This window comes from Pinus tabuliformis, chromosome 5_2 (assembly GCF_031772625.1).
Source record: "Pinus tabuliformis cultivar Carrire ecotype Pingquan chromosome 5_2, CPIR1, whole genome shotgun sequence".
Lineage (NCBI taxonomy): Eukaryota > Viridiplantae > Streptophyta > Pinopsida > Pinales > Pinaceae > Pinus > Pinus tabuliformis.
In genome coordinates this window covers 403,922,027-403,940,427 of record NC_142306.1, presented here as the reverse complement: position 1 = coordinate 403,940,427, position 18,401 = coordinate 403,922,027, and the positions used below count along the sequence as shown (strand labels likewise).

Sequence of the window (18,401 nt, the reverse complement as noted above, 5' to 3'; positions counted from 1 at the left end):
TCTCAAAAGGAAAAATGATGGAAAATATATTATATTATTATTGTATGTAGATGACATGCTTATTGTAGGTTATAACATGCAGGAAATAAATGTGCTCAAAATAAAATTAACAAATTTATTTGCAATGAAGGATTTGGGTGCTGCACAACAAATCCTTGGTATGAGAATAAGTAGAGACAAGAAAAATCACAAATTAACATTGTCTCAAAGTGAGTACATACAAAAGGTGTTGAAAAGATTTAATATGCAGAATGCAAAACCAATTAGTATACCTTTGGCTAGCCATTTCAAACTAACTAAGGAGATGTGTCCCAAGACTCAGGAAGAGATGGATTATATGTCTAAAGTTCCATATTCATCAGTAGTTGGAAGCTTAACGTATGCAATGATCTGCACAAGGCCTGATATTTCACATGCAACGAGAATTGTAAGAAAGTACATGAACAGTCCAAGAAAAGAACAATGGATGGCAATGAAGTGGATTCTCAGGTATTTGAGAGGTACCACATATCAAGAATTATGCTTTGGTGGTTCAAACATTTCTCTACAGGGATATGTTGATGCAGATATGGTAGGTGATAGAGATAACAAGAGGAGAACCACGGGGTATGTGTTTACTGTAGGTGGAACAACTATTAGTTGGGTTTCAAAATTGCATAGTGTTGTTGCACTCTCAACAAGAGAAGCAGAGCATATTGCTGCTATAGAGGTTAGTAAAGAAATGATTTGGTTATAAAGGTTTCTAGATGAATTGGGTAAGAAGCAGGAGTTGGGCAGGTTATACAATGATAGTCAGAGTGCCATTCATCTTGCAAAGAACTCAGCATTTCATTCCAAGATTAAACATATAAAACTCAAGTACCATTTCATATGGTCAACATTGGAAGATGGATAGTTGAAGCTAGAAAAGATACACACTAGCCAAAATCTTGAAAATATGTTAACAAAAGTTGTACCCAGGGAGAAACTGAGATTATGCTTAGTTTCAATTGGTCTTCAAGTATGATGATGAATATGAGAAACACCTAGGTCCAAAGTGGAGTCATTGTCCGGCAAATGAAGCAGCAATGGAGTTGTTATAATCAGTCTCCAAGTGGGAGATTTTTGGGTGTGGAACCTAATTATATTCTTTATTCATAGGTATTTCCGCATTGGACCCAGTTCATAATGGGGTGACAATGCCGCCCATTTTTTTGTCGTTAAGGGGGTCCAAGGGGGGGTGACAACGATTTTTATGAGCCACCCCCCCTTGGCAGGGGTTCAAGGCCAGTGCTCTCGAAGCTAAAAATAGATGTAAAATTGCCTTATAAATATTGTAATTTCGTAGCCAATCTAAGTCGTTCATTAGGCAGATGATCTAATGGTAGAATTTATGTTTAATTTAGGGTTTTTTCCCTAGAATTCAACCCCTTGCTATATATGCGGGAATTGTATTGTGGCTATCTAGATGTGTATTCTAAGTGACAAAAAAGAGAGGATATTGTGTGAGAGAGAAGAGGAAATTACAGCGGATTTGTTGTAGATTGTATCTCTTCATTTTGCTGGATAATATAAACAAACGACTGGTTGTTTCTCCATGGACATAACCCAAATTGAGTGAACCACACATATTTGTGTCTCTCTTGTTTTATGTGTTTTCTGTGTTTATATTTTTGTAATATTTTATGTGTTCCATTTCTTTGTAATATATAATTTTCTAACATTATGCACATGGAAGAATAGGTGAATGAGTAACCATTTTAGGAAACTAAGATATTTTAGTTGTCTTGTTAACCTCCGAGTATGGGTCAACTCAAGGTGGATTTTCTCTCTAAAAATAGTTGATATACCTCTTACCATGTAATGTGGTGTATTTTTCAATGAAGCATGGAGTATCCTAAAACTCAGGACCAAATGAGTTTTCAAGTTCTTCTCCATCTAAGGTCTCAACCATTGGGGTTTTGTAAGCTCATTTCTAGGACACATACATGATATTCCTACAAATCCAATAAAAAAAGCATGCAACCATTATGAAAATTAACTCAATGCTAGATGTAGAGGAATTAGAAGCCTAGGATCAAGGCTAGCTTTTATATTTACCTATTCTTCTCACAAATTTTAAAACCAACACAAAGTAACAAGATTATGTGGTGAAAAGGGGAACTAGACTAACAACTTTGACCTGGGGAAATAATTGGAACACCACTACAACTAAAATTTCGCAATCTTGACCAAGATGATTTTGCATGGCTTTAAGGAGAAGTTTCTCTATGCTACATGGATTAACGCTAGGATTTCTAGGTGACAAAAACATATATTCATGTACCTATCCTCAAATATGGACAATATGGTCAAGTTTTAGTAAAAAAAAAAATAAGCTAAGATCAATGGTATGACCATGGGTATCAAACGTTATGGTGACAAAATACCCTAGGAAACTAAGGAAAACAAGTTAAGAGATATTAGGCTAGGAAGAGAGAGTTTCAAAGTTTTTATTCCTTAGGAAAACACACCAAAATCCAAAAATCAACTCATAGCTTCATGGTGCACACTTCTGGGGTCGAACCAACATAGAGATTCATGAGATAAGCCAACTGGGGGTCATGAGGCATTTCTTTTGCAACTTAGAACAATGTTGCGGATCGGGTCAACGATTCTTTTCCTTTTCCCTTTCACAAGTTGCACAATGTCATTCAAGCGCATGGGTATCTAGAGAGTGAGGGTCGAAGGAGTAAATCCCAACTTAGCCAAAATCCCACAAAAATTGCCCTCAATTGATTAAGACAAGAAGAAAGGAAGAAATTTAAAGTTAATAACCAATAGGTGGTCAATTAACCAGAAAAAGAAAGCGGAAGAGCGATGGCGGACGGAGCTGCTACGATCAGGCGCCTGTAGCATGGCCTGAACGGAGTTTTGGCGTAACGAGGCTGCAGGCCGGCATCGGTCCTGCAGCCATCCCTGACACCGTACCCCTTCGAGACTTGAGCCTGGGGTTTTATTTTATTTTTGTCCTTTGGTTTTTCCCCCATACCTTCGCAGGCTCTCCATTTACCCCTCCCTTTTTCACCCTGTTCTGGTTTACCCTTCATCGCCGATCGTTGCGAGGTCCTTGTCGCTACGCCCACAGCTATCGGCTGTCGCCCGTCGCTTTCCTCCCGCCTGTTTCACCCTGGATGGTTATCTGCTGCCCCTCTTTTCTCGCCCCTGAACGGCTCAACGACACTCCTTGCTGTCGGCGACGGTCCCCGACGGTTACCTGGTTCCGAGGTTACATTCTGTTTTAAGCAGCTGGCGAGATGGATCTTGACGAGGTGGACTACTCAGACTCTCCGCTGGCAGAAGGTTCCATCTGGCGCTCCACGTTCACGGCTTCTGGAGGTCTGTACAATGAAAGTCTATCCGCCAGTTTTGAGGATCTCACACAATCGACGGATCTGGCTCTCCCTGCCGTTCTACAGCCTGCTTAGCCCTCCTCTTGGGCTCCTTTCTTTGTTCCTTCTCCGGCATACCTAGGGTTTCTAGTGGAGTGCCTCCAATCCTCCCCTATCGACGCCGGCCCCTCAAATCTACAGGTTTCACAACCCTTTCCTCTGCTACCTGACACTCCCCTTGAAGCCCCCCCTCCTTCAGCTCCCCTCCCCCCTTCTGCTCCCCCTGCCTCATCTGGAAGCTACAACCCTATCCCCCCCCACTCGATCCCTCTCCCCCCCTCCAGTCGAAGCTCCTACTGGATCTATGGAATCTGCAAACCCTAGCCGTATGTCCTCCCGCCCGACGAAGAAACAACGATGCTTTAAATCCAGACCTGAGGACATCATTCTGAGGCTAGAAGAAGACATCTAGTGGGGAGACGCGATGGATTTAGCGGACAGAGTTCTTGTGGGGCACATCCGGGGCAGAAACTACTCAGCGAAAAAACTGAAGACCTGGGCAACAAAAATTTGGGGCCAATACCTGGCGGAAATCCCCTCTGTCCAAACATTCGTGCGAGGCTGGTTCGCGTTGAGGTTCGCAAGGGCTGACCACACGAGCTGGGTACTGTCATCCTTCTGGCACTTCGAAAAAGCACCAGTACTTCTTAAAAGATGGACGCCCCTCTTCGACCCGGAGACTGAACAAATCGGGGTCGGGCCTGTATGGGTAAGACTCCCGGGCTTGCCACTTCAGTACTGGTCCGAGGACATTTTCAGGAGAATTGGAAACTCGCTGGGCACCTTCATGGAATCGGACAAATCTTATATCGCGACGGGGATGATGGCATACGCCAGGATTCTAGTCCACCTAGACACGAGAGGAGGCCTGCAGGAACACATCACTATACAGTGGAAATCATTCTCGAGGAAGCAGAAGCTAGACTATGAAGGAATCCCTTATCAATGTAGGAGATGTCATCAAGTGGGTCACCTCTACAAGGATTGCCCCCTCCTCAAAAAGGCTCAGCAGGAATCCATAATGCAGGAACAACCCACTTCAGCGGGACCCCAAGCTCCTCCGGCCGCGGCAGCACCAAGGGCGGAACATATCAAGACCTCAGACACAGTGGAAGCGCCGCTTGCACCTCTGAAAAAAAAGCAGGGCAAAATCCCGATTAGGCCTCCATCTCCTCCACTGACGCGCTCAAGGGCAGCAAAGGGAGTCGTCTTTTCATCGGGTATGTCTCTTCCCCCAGTTGTCTCTGCATTGCATCTTGCTTCTTCTTGTTTATCTCTATCCTCCCACTTGCCCCCTCCGGTCTGGATTCCCGGCCCCTCATCCCCTTCGGCTCTTGACCTGGTGATGGGCTCCCGCCCGCCCTTTCCCCCCTCGAAATCTCACCATCTCTATGTGACCTGCCCTCTCCCACAGCCATCGACTTTCTTCACCTCCTGCCCCCTCTCCTCCGTCCAGTCCCGTCCCCTCCAATCGCCCTCTCCCTCGGTAAACTCCACTCCGAGGTACTCCACCCGCTCAACTGCAAAGCAGAAAGAGCCAGACGCCATAGGATTGGACACTGCCCCATCCATCCTCTCGCCCAAGCAGGGTAGAGGTCGACCCTCTAACATTCACAAGGCAAAAGAACAAGCTGGGGATGAAGTGATCCAGGGCAAACAACACACCATTGAAAGGGTTCTTAGAGCAAAGGACACCCTTCTCCCCCCCCCTCCATGAAGCTTTTGTCCTTCAATTGCAGAGGGATGGCCAGTCCCGAGAAAAAGCTGGCCCTGAAGCGACTCCTCCTTTCCGAGATGGTTGACATTATCTTCTTACAAGAAACCCTTTGCAAAGCGGAATCGGCCACTTCCATCCTCTGCTCTTGGATGCATGATTGTTCTTTCCATGCTATGATTGTTCTTTCCATGCAATTGGGTTCAAGAACCGTTCGATTAATCTGAAGAACATATGGGGTGGTGAGGGATTTTTGGGGGCGGATATTTACTCCAAGGAGCTGGAGGAAGAGCTAAGAATCATAAATGTTTATGGACCATGTCACAGCAGGGAACTTTATTGGCGAAAGCTCCTCAGATCCCACCTCCTCCTAAATGGGAATATAATTCTAGGGGGAGACCTAAACTCCTCTAAGGGTTTCTCATAATCCTGGGGACATATGGCACAGATTGACCCGCTCTCTGATTTCTTCGAGCAGCTGCTTGAGGTCCACCACTGGATCGACATCCCCTCGGCCAAGATTCAGTATACCTGGAGGAACAACCGGTCGGGCGACCAAAGCTTGGCCAGGAGACTGGATCACTTTATTATCAAGGAAGCCTTTCACAACAGTCACCCAAGATCCAGGCAATGGGTTGGCAGCGGAGGCATGTCGGATCATAGACCTATTTTTCTAGAAATTGGAGAAAAACAACAGAAGCAAAAAGCTCCCTTCAAGTTCAACTCCACTTGGCTCCGGGACCCCTCCTATATCAAGCTAATATCCGACTTCTGGAAATCACACCCAATCCCTGAGGAGGAGGATCCAGCCAATTGCTTTATAAAAAACCTCACTGAAATAAAGGGGCTATCCAGAGATTGGGCTCACAAAAAGAGGGAACAGGATGACTTAATAATCTCCCAAGCAGAGCAAGCAATTGCAGATCTTGATTCGCAGTCGGATGGAACTTTCAACTCCCCGGAACAGAAAGCCAAGTATGGAACCCTGATCAATCAGAGAACCCAAATCCTCAGAGACAGAGAGGCAAGCTGGAGATTAAGAAGCAGAGCAATCTGGATTAGGGAAGGGGATGATAACACAAAATTTTTCCACCGCTTTGCTAATGGTCGGAAATCGATCAACACTATCTGGGAGCTGCAAAATGACCGGGGACAACAAGTTCACAACTCCAGAGAACTAGCCTCATTAGCCACCTCACACTTCAGGAACATATATATGGCCCCGAGGGAAGCCAATCTGCTAGAGATCATGCGAGTTGCCGAGCTCTTCCCCAGGTTTGTGGATGACGAGGATGCTGAAGAACTCATCAAGGAGGTTTCATTAGGGGAGCTTGAAGCCACTATTCGAGGTTTCCAAAAAGACAAAAGCCCGGGACCTGACGGATGGACCATCGAATTCTACCTTGCTTTCTTTGATCTTCTGGGCCAGGACCTCCTCAAGGTTATTAACCATTGCAGCCACTCAGGAAAGATCCCCTCGGCCATCAAAGCCACTTTCATAGCCCTCATCCCCAAATCCGACAAGCCAGCCTCTTTCAATGACTTCAGGCCCATCTCGCTCTGTAACTGCCTATATAAGATCATGGCCAAAATCCTTGCAAATAGGCTTAAGCCCATCCTCTCGGCACATATTTCCCCTGAACAGTTCACTTTCCTTCAGCACCGCCAGATCCACGAAGCTATTGGCACCGCACAAGAACTCCTTCATTCGATGCACAGCAGGAGTCTGAAGGGCATGATCTTAAAGGTGGACCTCTCCAAAGCTTTCGACAGGGCAAGCCTGCTCTACATTCGAATGCTTCTTACACATCTGGGCTTCCCCTACTTGTTCATCAAAAGGATAATGAGCTGTATAACTGATGTGCCGTATAGCATCCTCCTTAATGGATCCCCCACTCCTTTCTTTACAGCAGAAAGAGGTCTCAGGCAGGGGTGCCCCCTATCTCCTTTACTTTTCCTGCTCATTATGGAAGGTCTAAGCCAATTGATAGGGACAGAACACAGGAGAGGCAGGATTATCGGTATAAAAATCACGGAAAATTGCTCTCTCACTCACCTACTGTTTGTAGATGATGTGCTCATTTTCTTAAATGGTAGCTTGGCCGACTCCTCGTCCTTGCAGTATGTTTTCGACCTCTTTCAGAAGGCTACAGGTATGATCATAAATATTCATAAATCCTCCCTCACAGAGATAGGTTGCACGCAACATGAAGTCTTTTACATTCGGCACCGGTTCCCCTTCCCACCACACCAGATGGAGGAAGGGTTGAAATATCTAGGATTCCGAATAAAACATGGGGGATACAAAATTGCTGACTGGACTTGGATTATTGCAAAGGTGGAAAAGAGATTAAATATATGGTACAACAGATACCTCACCAGGGCTGGAAGACTTACCCTCATAAAAGCAGTTCTGGAAGCAACCCCTGTATACTGGATGTCATTGGCCTGGATTCCAAGAGGAATCCTAGACAGACTACAAAATATCTGCTGCAGATTCTTATGGAAAGGGAACAAACAGGGAAGCCTCTTTGCATGGGTAAAATGGGATACTATAGCAAGACCAAAGAAATGGGGAGGATGGGGTATAAAAAGATTGGAGGTTTTTGCTAAAGCATTGGCAGCAAAGTTAGGATGGCAGCTCATTACCACACATAGCCTCTGGACAAAAGTGGTATATGAAAAATACATTGCCCCGGAAAACATATTCGGCTGGATCCGCAGGGAACACAGAGGGAGCGGAAGGCACTCCAATATATGGAAAGTTGTCCTCACTTCCCTCCCACTCATCCGGGAAGGTTTAACATGGAGGATACATCAGGGACATGCTGTACGCATAGGAACGGATCCTTGGATCGGGTGTGGCAACGCCCATCGTCTTCCAGCACCACTAATCGCCTATCTCCAGGATCTGGGTGTCTCCCACATAGCCCACATAGCAGACCATGCAAGCACCACACCTTTCCAGCAGGCCTGGAAGTCAGCACATGACCTCCACATTCCGGGACAGTGGCGGCATGACTGGGAGATTTTCACTGAAGCCCTCACTCAAGCACACATCAGGATAACGGAAGGAGAAGATGAGATTGTATGGGCACTCGCTAAAAATGGAACATATACCCCCAAGGAAGGTTACTTAAAGCTCATGCAAATTGCTCAGCCTGAAAATGTCCAGCCTTGGTGGAAAGCACTATGGAAACTCAAAGCGGCCCCCAGAACGCGTATGCTCATGTGGACCATACTGTTCAACAAAATTCCCACTGGCTCAAACTTAATGAGACGATCATTCCATGGACCCTTCTGGTGTCATCTATGCAGGAGCAATGAGGAAGACACCGAGCATTTATTTCTATCCTGCCCTATTGTCTCTGCTCAATGGTCCCTCATAACCTCATCCTCCCCATCTTTCAATCAATGGCAAGGACAGACCATTACAGAAGCCTGGCTGAATTGGCTAGAGAAACACAAAGGAAGAGACAGGAACTTACCACTCCTCATGTGCTGGGCTATCTGGACGGCTAGGAACCGAGCTATTTTTGACCATAGAGACCCCATCTGGCCTAACATCAGATCCCAGATCCTTGCCGATTTTGAATTACTCCCGGATGACCTCTCACAGCCCCCCCTAGAACCATCCTCCCTGAGCACATTGACAAATCTTTCCCATGGGCCTATTTCGACGGCTCGGCCCAAGCTGATGGCTGTGGCGGAGGAGCCCTCCTCTACCTCAGGGATGGTCATTGTTTCCATATACAGATGCACCTGGGAAGGGGCACAAATAACTATGCCAAACTGTCCACTGCCAAACACCTCATACATTTTGCTCTTGAAAAACGATGCACAAAGTTACAACTGTTTGGGGATTCCAAACTTGTCTGCAACTGGATAAATAGAACTTCACACTGCTCTGCTTTTTCTTTGAGTCACATTCTGGATGAGACACACAGGCTCATAGATTTATTTGAACATTTTGCTTGTCAACATATTTACAGGGAGCGCAACACAAGGGCGGACCTCCTATCAAAACAGGCAGCGCAAAGGCAAGAAGAAGACTGGCTGATACAGGAAGAGTTGGATGGACTCTTCTATCAACACTATCACAGACCTTTTGTCGATCCGCGCTCTCTCCGGAGGATACAGCCATGAGGTTGTTTTTATATTTACAAAACTATCTACAGTTTTTTCTTTTTTGATACTTTTTTGGCACACTGGAACCTCACAAAGCTAGAAGACAACAACTGTTGTTAACTATTGGAAATATTTTGAACTCATCACAGATCCATCAGACATATCTCTCTTATTTTGATGAATTGCAGATGTTATTTTTGTTTTTTTTTTCAACAGCATGTCTCCCTGCGTGGAGCACACTCTTGTTATTTTTGTATAAATTTTGTTTAAAAGACACATTTGAGAACTAAACTCCCTGTGTGGAGGAAAACTGCTAAGATTATCTAGACAAGGTTGTAGACAAAACTTTTTGCTACTATCTGATGGAGGCGACCAGCCTCATCATGCATATGCCTCGGCATCTACAGAATGTAATTTCTTTTATCTAATAGAAATTACGACTTTTTCTAAGGGAAAAAAAGGTGGTCAATTAACCATTCTTAAAATAACCATACAAGACAAAATTGGAGATGGATGGGCATGATCACTCATATACCTGAGTTGAGTTGGTTTAATCTAGCACTAACTAAGACAACTATGCTATGTTGCTCCACAAATGAAGCATTTTACCCTCTAGATATAAGCAATGTGGTAAAATAAGGAGGTATGGGGCATTTTTAAAGAGAAATGATAATATTTAGATGGATAATTTCCTTTTTTCTTTACCTTCACTATTAATTAAGTTAATGATACATGAGAAAAGCTCAGGAAAAAGTATCATGAGTGAGAAAAAAGCTTGATAAAATTTCCATGTCGCTAGCTTAAGGCTCAACAAAGTGATACGACATTGAGTTGCGACCCATAGGGATGTAGTAGGGTTGAGTTAATGCTTAGGAGGGTGATGTAGTGCTCCATTTTCCATAAATGGAGTGATGCAATGAGTTGACAAGGCTAGAGATGAGCTCAAGACTAAGTTTCTAATACTATAACACTGTTAAGACTCTATGATTTGATATGTCGTTGAGTAAATGCTTAGTGGGGTGACCTAGAATCCTAGGGAAGAGGAAAGTTGAGATTGAAGACCAAGCCTCTAGCTCTATGTCATTGTCAAGGGGGTGCTATAGCGCTCTACTAAGGCTTGACAAAATAATACACTGAGTGAAAGGTGCGAAAACGTAAATTCTAATTTAACATTAGATTCCATGTCACTGGGATGAGGTTCAGAGGGGGACTATAGTGCTCCACTAAGGCTTAGAAAAGTGACACATTAAATCCAAAAAAACCAAAATTTACAAGAAAACTCAAGTTAAACATCTTCCTTGAGTGGTATTTCACTAGGCTAAGGATTTGCTAGGGTGAATGTATCATTAAACTGACTATTAATACTCCCTTGTATCTTTAGACTAGGCCTTAGTCATCCATTGTATCAATGGGTTAAGAAACAATGATCCATTAGGGTTAAAGATATTCCCCAAAGGTGTAACAACCCTGGTGAAAATTCCATGTAAAAATATATAAATACCATGGATGATGGGACACGTATTCCAAATTGAATGGTAAGTAGGACATCCTAGTGGGTGTTCATTTGGTTGTATGTGAGGAGGAAAATGAAGCAAAATAATGAAAATTAGGAGAAAAGGAAGGTAAAAGGTCACATGTTATATGTGAGGAGGAAAATGAAGGAAAATAATTGAAAATGAAGAAAATAGAGGCCTCATTAATAAAAAGGCTTCTGAGGATCAGTTACCAAGCTTCTACCTTTTAGTTTGAACCTTTTGTCAGTCCAGTTTTGGAGCTCTCTCATTATTCTCTCTCTCTCATACTCTTGGAGACTTGGATTTTTCTTGGAGCACTCTTGGTGGGTGTGGAATACTTGGATTCTTGGAGCGAGAAGGCAAAGGAAGGGCAGGAAAGCGCAAGAAGGCATTGACATCAGCAGCTACATCAGATTTTCTTGCAGGTACTGAGTTCCATGTATGATTTCTTCACTATTTTGGCATGAATGGCACATGCATGTGGTTTCTTTGTTGTGATTTTTCATTGGCATGGAGGATTGCCTGGATCGATAGTGGATTGCCTAGCCTTTCCATTTCCTGGATAGCCATGGTGACTGTGGATTTAATTTCATTGTTTTGTTTTGGTTGGTTCTCATGTTTCCTTAGGGTGGGTTGAGTTACTATTCCTGGAAGCCTTGGTTGGACAAGCGCTCTAGAAGCCCTGTATAAGCTATGGGTTGAGTTACTATTTCTAGAAGCCTTGGTTGGAAAAACACTCTGGAAGCCCTGGAAGGCTTGGATGGAGACCAATCTGATGATGGTTTTTTTTTGTGATGTTCGGTCGCGAGGTGGAATCACTATTTGATGGGTTGAGGTGGATGGCCTCTGGAAGCCTTGGATGAGTTTTGATTGATGTGCTCTATGAGATCCCACATTCATGCTTTGAATATGGCATGAGGGTGAATGACTGAAGAGATATTTGGCTCACCCATTCTACGATTGGGTGGAACGTGGTAGTCCCATCTCTGGTTGGTTCATTACATTCATTAATGAGAAATTCATTCCCTTGATTCTCATGTGTAAAGGTACTGATGTATTTATGGATTTGATGGTTGATATTTTTATTGTATTTATGTTCCTATTATGTTGGTTATATGCACATTTTATGACAAGACCTATGTATGGCTCTCAGCATGTTTTTACTTGTATGTGAATGGATAATGTGTCTATGACTTAATGGAGGATAATGCAACAAATGGCATGAAGGAACAATGGTTCATAGTGATTCTCAGAATATGAGATCCCTACACTTATTTCTGTTATTTACACCTGTAGATTCCATATCAATGATATGTTTGACGAAACACATGTCATGGCTAATGGGGTTCTAGTTATGATCTTGTTTAGTTTATTGTTTTTTTATTCCATTTCCTTAAAGTCACCAAGGAGGTTTAATCTTATCCATAGTGGCCTCTCGTCGCATGTTTACCATGTATGGCTAGTTTCTTGGGTAGATATGGCAGGAGGGTGTTACAGATTGGTATTAGAGCATGGTTCAAACACTTGGATTGGATGGGCTCTATCATAGGTGAAATTAAGAACAAAGGTTTAAATTTTAGACCTTTCTTTCATATTTGTTATAAATTTTCTTCTATGGCATATTAGAAGTTGAAAATTTGTCCATATTGAAGGTAAATCCACTGATAATGTGGTCAAAATTTCAGATATTGGTTCACAATACTTTAGGAATTATGATCTAAGGAAGATGACCTTCCTAAATGCACCTTTAAACAGGTCATGTTGAAATTTCTGCAATAAATTATCTTCTGTAGGCTTTCAGAAGCTGAAAATTTTGTCACATTAAGGGGACATACCACTTATTATGTGGTAGAAATTTCAGATATTGGGTCGAAATATTTTAGGAGATATGAGTAGAGGGAGTCGAGCCTTCTGAATGCTCCTAAAATCAGGCCTCAAACAAGTCACGCTGACATTTTTGTTATAACTTTTCTTCTAGGAATTCTCAAGAGCTGAAATTTTTTCTACAGTGAGGGGAAATCCCACTGATATTGTGATAAAAATTTCAGACATTTATTCTCTATATTTGAGGATATATGACCAGTGGAATTCGAGCTTTCTGGATACTCCTAGAATTGTGCACCAAATAGGATTGTGTTGGTATTTTTGTTATAAATTTTCACTTATGAAATATCAGAAGTTGAAACTTGAACCATAGTGAGGGAACATACCACTGATCATATGGTTCAGTTTCCATAAATTTTACTACTACATTTTAGGATATATGCATTGAATCATTCACTATATTAGTTTACATGCAAAGTGTTTGAAGAAATGTTTAAATGATTCAATGATTAATTGCATACAAACTATTTGATAAAATGCCCCAATGAGTATGTTGTTTGTGGTTGGGGATAGTATTGATGTGTAATATTATTGTTGTAGTTGATATATTCTTACTTGTATGCAAATAGTTTTCTATATTAGTTTGCATGTATAGTGTTTGAAGAAATTCTTACATGCAAATGTAATAATATAGTAGTTGTTGGAAGAAAATGTAAAAGTACGGTAATTGTTTGAAGAAATGTTTTTTTTTTTGGATGGGATAGTATTGTAGTATGATAATATGGATGTAGTTGACCTATGCCTATTTTCATGCAAAGAATTTGAAGAGTTGCATGTAAGGAATTTGAAAGGTTGCATGCAAGGAATTTGAAAAGTTGCATTTAAGGAAATGGAAAAGTGGCATGTTCTTAGTTATTATGTGACAAGTGGAATAAGTGCAATGTTTTGACTTAATCTCATACAAAATGGATGAAAAATAAAAATCAATTTCTTTTCAAGTGTGGTTAAATTTAGTAGAGCTTTGGAGATCCCATTTCCATAATTGGACATTGGAGATTATGTCATTATAGTAGCTTCCTCCTTCTACCTTAGTGTGGACCATGGATAGTAAGGGGCTATGTTTATAGGTTGTCTGAATGCTTGATTAAGTGTGTGATATGCTTTTATGCTTATAAAATTGTATGAAGGAATGCTCTTGTTTTAATACTATTGTACTAACACAATATGTGTTGAGACAACTAATATGTACTTGTGTGCAAGTGGGTGCTAGTTTTAGTATTATGACTATGATTGTGAGTTGATTGCCGACTATGAAATGGTTGTTAGTATTGGTGAAGGATTATTTCAAATCAACAGACACGATGCCTTGATTTTTGGAACATGTGACTGACATGTGTGAGCAGTTGCAGGGCAACGTGTTCTATATTATCTTGACAAGGTAATAGTTGATTTGTTTATATAACTAACATCTTGGTGAATGTGATAGCACATAATAAGACTCAATTGCAGCAAGGTAAAAAGGTAAAATAAAGGAATTGGGCGAGAATTCCTTTGGCTATGTTTGGAAAATGCAATTCCAAATGAATGAGTGCTTTGCGTGAATACAAAAAGTTTCTTAACCATAATTTCGGCTGACATTATGTGGATATATGTTATATTCATGAATATGTATTTGACAGGTTGTTATCTCAAGGTTGATATTTGAGATAATATTGTAAAGGAATGAATAAAAGAATGAGTTAATGTTGTGTGATGTATGGAATCAAATGACAAAAGAGATCGTCATAGATCTTGAAGAAGGCTCGAGCTGAGCTTTCACTCATGAATCCTTGGAAGTACTGGGAAATCATGGGGGTTGAGTCATGGTGTTTTTTGGAAGTCTTATGCTTTCAGTGTCTTATGATTTTTTTATGCTTGATTTTTGATTTTGATTATGTATGGCTCATGGCCATGCCACTTTTTTTTTGGTGTTGTATTGTTGTTGGTTTTCCATTGACTTGCCCTTTATTGTTTCGAGTCTTGGGAATTGGTTGGGAAAAAGGAAAGTTAATGGAGCTCGAGGAGAGTTGTGTGGTACCCAATAGGTAATGCAAGTAATGCAAGACCCAGATGAAGCTCAGTGTATGAGTAAGCGCAGCGGAAGGTAAGACTATGACAATCATATTAGATTGGTTCAGTCCATTGGTGTAAATGGACAATGGCAGTATAGTCACGAGAAAAGTAACTAGAAAAGGTAAAGTAAATGGATCTAAGGCATCATATGCCTTGGTTATGTTGGGAATTATTGTTCTCAATATCGTGCATGTTGTGCATGAATAAAGGAAGTTCTCTTAACCTTGACCTTGATATCTGGTAATTATTTTATGATCATGATTATGTTGATGTTTATATGTGTATACATGTATGTATGTATGTCATATTTGACAGGGTGACCATGAATCATGATTACTTTATGTTGATATTTATATGTACATACGTATCTATGTATGGCGTTGACTGACGAGATCATTATTATTTTATGGTGTATTTATGTGTACATGTATCTATGTCACTGTCTGATAGGGTCATTAGGAATCATTCTTATGGAGGAATGATTGCTTATGCAAGCAAATGGCATGAAGACGTTCCTAGTCTCGCTAGGAATCAAGTGGAGTAGTATTCTTGACAAATATATGAGGTCAATGTCATGTGAATATGAATTAATATGCTTGTATTATGCCTATGTTTATGTTATGACAGGTAACGCTGAAGCATACACCAATGGAATGAAAGCGGCGAGGTTTGTGGCATGTTAAGACAAGCATGGATAAGACACGGGAAGCAAGGCTTCTTGGTAAGGACAATGTGGTTTTGGATGTGTGGTGCTACTATTGTGCATATACTATATATGTTGTACATATTTCATTTACGATGTGTGCACATGTGATGTTGAGTGTATATAGTGTGTGTACATGTTTTTTATGTAGTGTTATGTATAGGATGGTACAGATAGTGTTGTATGAATGTTACATATTCAATACTGGGTATAGATGGTGCTATGTACATGTTGGATATGCACTATTGTGTACATATTGTACTGTGTGCATGATGGATATGCGGTGTTGTGTGCATATGGTGCTATGTGCGTGTTGCATACGTAGTGTTGTGTACAGATGATGCTATGTACATGTTGGATATGTAGTGCTATGTCTAAGTGGTGTTGTGTGCATGTGGTACATTGGTACTATGTACATATGGTGTGGTGTGCATGATTGTACAAGTGGTGTCGTGGGCATGTGGTGTTGTGTACATGTTCTACAAGTGGCATTGTGTGCATGTTTTCTATGTATATGTCATGCATGTGGCACTGTGTACATGTGGTGTCTCGTACATGTCATGTGTGTGGTACTATGTACATGTGGTATTGTGTACATGTTGTACAATGGTGTAGTGTACGTGTGGTGTTGTGTACATGTTGTGCAGGTGGCGCTGTGTACATGTGATGTTGTGCACACGTTGTGTAGGTGGTGCGATGTACAGGTGGTACTATGTACACGTTGTACATATGGTATTGGTGCACGTGTGGTATTGTGTGCATGTCATACATGTTGTTTTGAGGGCATGTGGTACTATGTATGTGCATTGTGTAGTTGCATGTATTGTCTTATGCACTGGGTGTAGGAGTATGATTTGCGTTGTTCATCAGGTATAGGTGTATGAGTTGTGTTGTATATCGGGTGTATGTGTATTCATTTGTGGCGTCACATGTTGTGTAAGGATGATTGTCTTGTGATGTATATTGTGTAAGTATACGTACGTACACTGGGTGTTTGTGTATGTGTTGTACGTCAAGTATAGGTGCATGTGTTGCATGGCGTTGTATGGTGTGTGTGGTTGTATGTGTGTGATGCACACTATGTGTATGTGCACCTATTGGAGGACAAGGCACTGGGTGTTTGCTGGGTGTGGCAACCAATCCAGTGTGTGTACAAAAGAACAAAGGTAGAAGTAAGGATGATTGACAGAGGATAAGTATCAGTATTGTATTTCGGTTTTAGTATGCATGTGATTTATGATTCTAATATATGATGACTATAGGTGATCTATGATTCTGGTTTATGATGGTTACATTTGATTTATGATGTTGATCTATGATGGTTTTGTTTTGAGTTAAACATATGTGATATGTTTATACATGATGTTTTGATCAAACAGTTAGTTTGACTTGTTATGACAGGAAGTAAACAGGATTGAAAATGTACCTTATCAACGAGCTACCAGTGAGGTATGATTTGAAGTTATTTCAATTTATTTTGAATCTAATGGAAGTTATGTGCTTGGTATGAGAAGCACGTAAATTCCTAGTTGGGTGGTTAAAATCAACTGTAAGAATTGGCAGCAACAACAAAAGAAATTGGAACATGTAGCAGCATGTTGGTAAAGTATTCAGGAGTAAGGCCATTGTGGGACACTAGTACCTAATAGTGTCCATTGATTTCCATGAGCATGTTATGACTAGTATGATGTGTTGAGGCAGGGATATACCTTGGTTTTTGTATCTTCCGATGCAAGGAAGCCTTGCAAAGGGATGGACTGCTTGGGATGGGGGTGTCAGCTGAACTTGGAAGGTGAGTGACTGCACAGAAGTGATTAACCAGATTTCCCTAGGGACTGTGTAGCAGAGAAGGGAAGGTCGGGGATGGATATTTTTTGGTCGTTAGCATTGACAGATGGAATCAGATGCACATTAGGAGTGCTCCCTGGAAGAATGAGTCGGTAACTATCATTGAGAGGACAAGTGGCACAGGATTATAGCGTTGGACATTTGATGCAAATTTGACTTTGCAATGGATTTTGGACTTCCTGGGAAGGAGGTGCATCCTGGTATTACTTTGAGGGTGGAGGTGTGAGCCTTTGGATTCCCTTGTTGATTGATACGGGAATCATATCCTTTATTTTCTGGTTAAGAAAATGTGTATATCATTGTAAATATCGTAATGAGTTGTGTTATAAAGCTCCAATATGCAGTATGGTTTTTATCTCGTCATGTTGTCATGATGTTTTTCTTTTGAGCGGGTCATTCACTGTAAATACTGCAACGAGTTGTGTTATAAAGCTTCATGGGAAGTATGTTTTGCTTTCAGTAGCCATGTTGGTTATAGGTGTCATTGAACACTGAGGATAATGTTCCCCCAAGGAGGAGGGTTCTGTAACAGCCCTGGTGAAAATTCCATGTCAAAATATATAAATACCACGGATGATGGGACACATATTCCAAGCTAAATGGTGAGCAGGACATCCTAGTGGGTATTCATTTGGTTTTTTATGGTTAAGGAAATTGGAAAATGCAATGGCTAAGGCATTGAAGAGGAAAAAAGGTATTTTGGCACATTTATTTAGGAAAATAATGGAAATTAGGAGAAAAGGAGGTGAAAGGTCACGGATTGCATGTGAGGAGGAAAATGAAGGAAAATAATGGAAATTAGGAGAAAAGGAAGGTAAAAGGTCACAGGTTGCATGTGAGGAGGAAAATGAAGGAAAATAATGGAAAATGAATAAATAGAGGCCTCATTAATAAAAAGGCTTCTGAGGATCATTTGGCAAGATTCTTCCTTTTAGTGTGAACCTTTTTTTAATCCAGTTTTGGAGCTCTCTCATTATTCTCTCCCTCTCTCATACTCTTGGAGACTTAGAATTTTCTTGAAGCACTCTTGGTGGGTGTGGCATACTTGGATTCTTGGAGCAAGAAGGCAAAGGAAGAGCAAGAAAGCATAAGAAGGCATCACATCAATAGCTACATCAGATTTTCTTGCAGTTACCAAGTTGCATGTA

The 18,401-nt window shown here is 41.4% G+C and overlaps 1 pseudogene across 1 annotated transcript in view; it reads left to right on the top strand.

Moving 5' to 3' along the window:
- Positions 1-3,446, top strand: part of LOC149159233 (glucan endo-1,3-beta-glucosidase 13-like) — a 29,384-nt pseudogene extending 25,938 nt beyond the window's left edge. Inside the window, exons 7-8 of the transcript XR_016261254.1 lie at positions 2,819-2,922; positions 3,268-3,446. The product of XR_016261254.1 is annotated as a glucan endo-1,3-beta-glucosidase 13-like (transcript). The remainder of the gene's footprint in view (positions 1-2,818; positions 2,923-3,267) is intronic.
- The last annotated feature ends 14,955 nt before the right edge of the window (positions 3,447-18,401 follow it).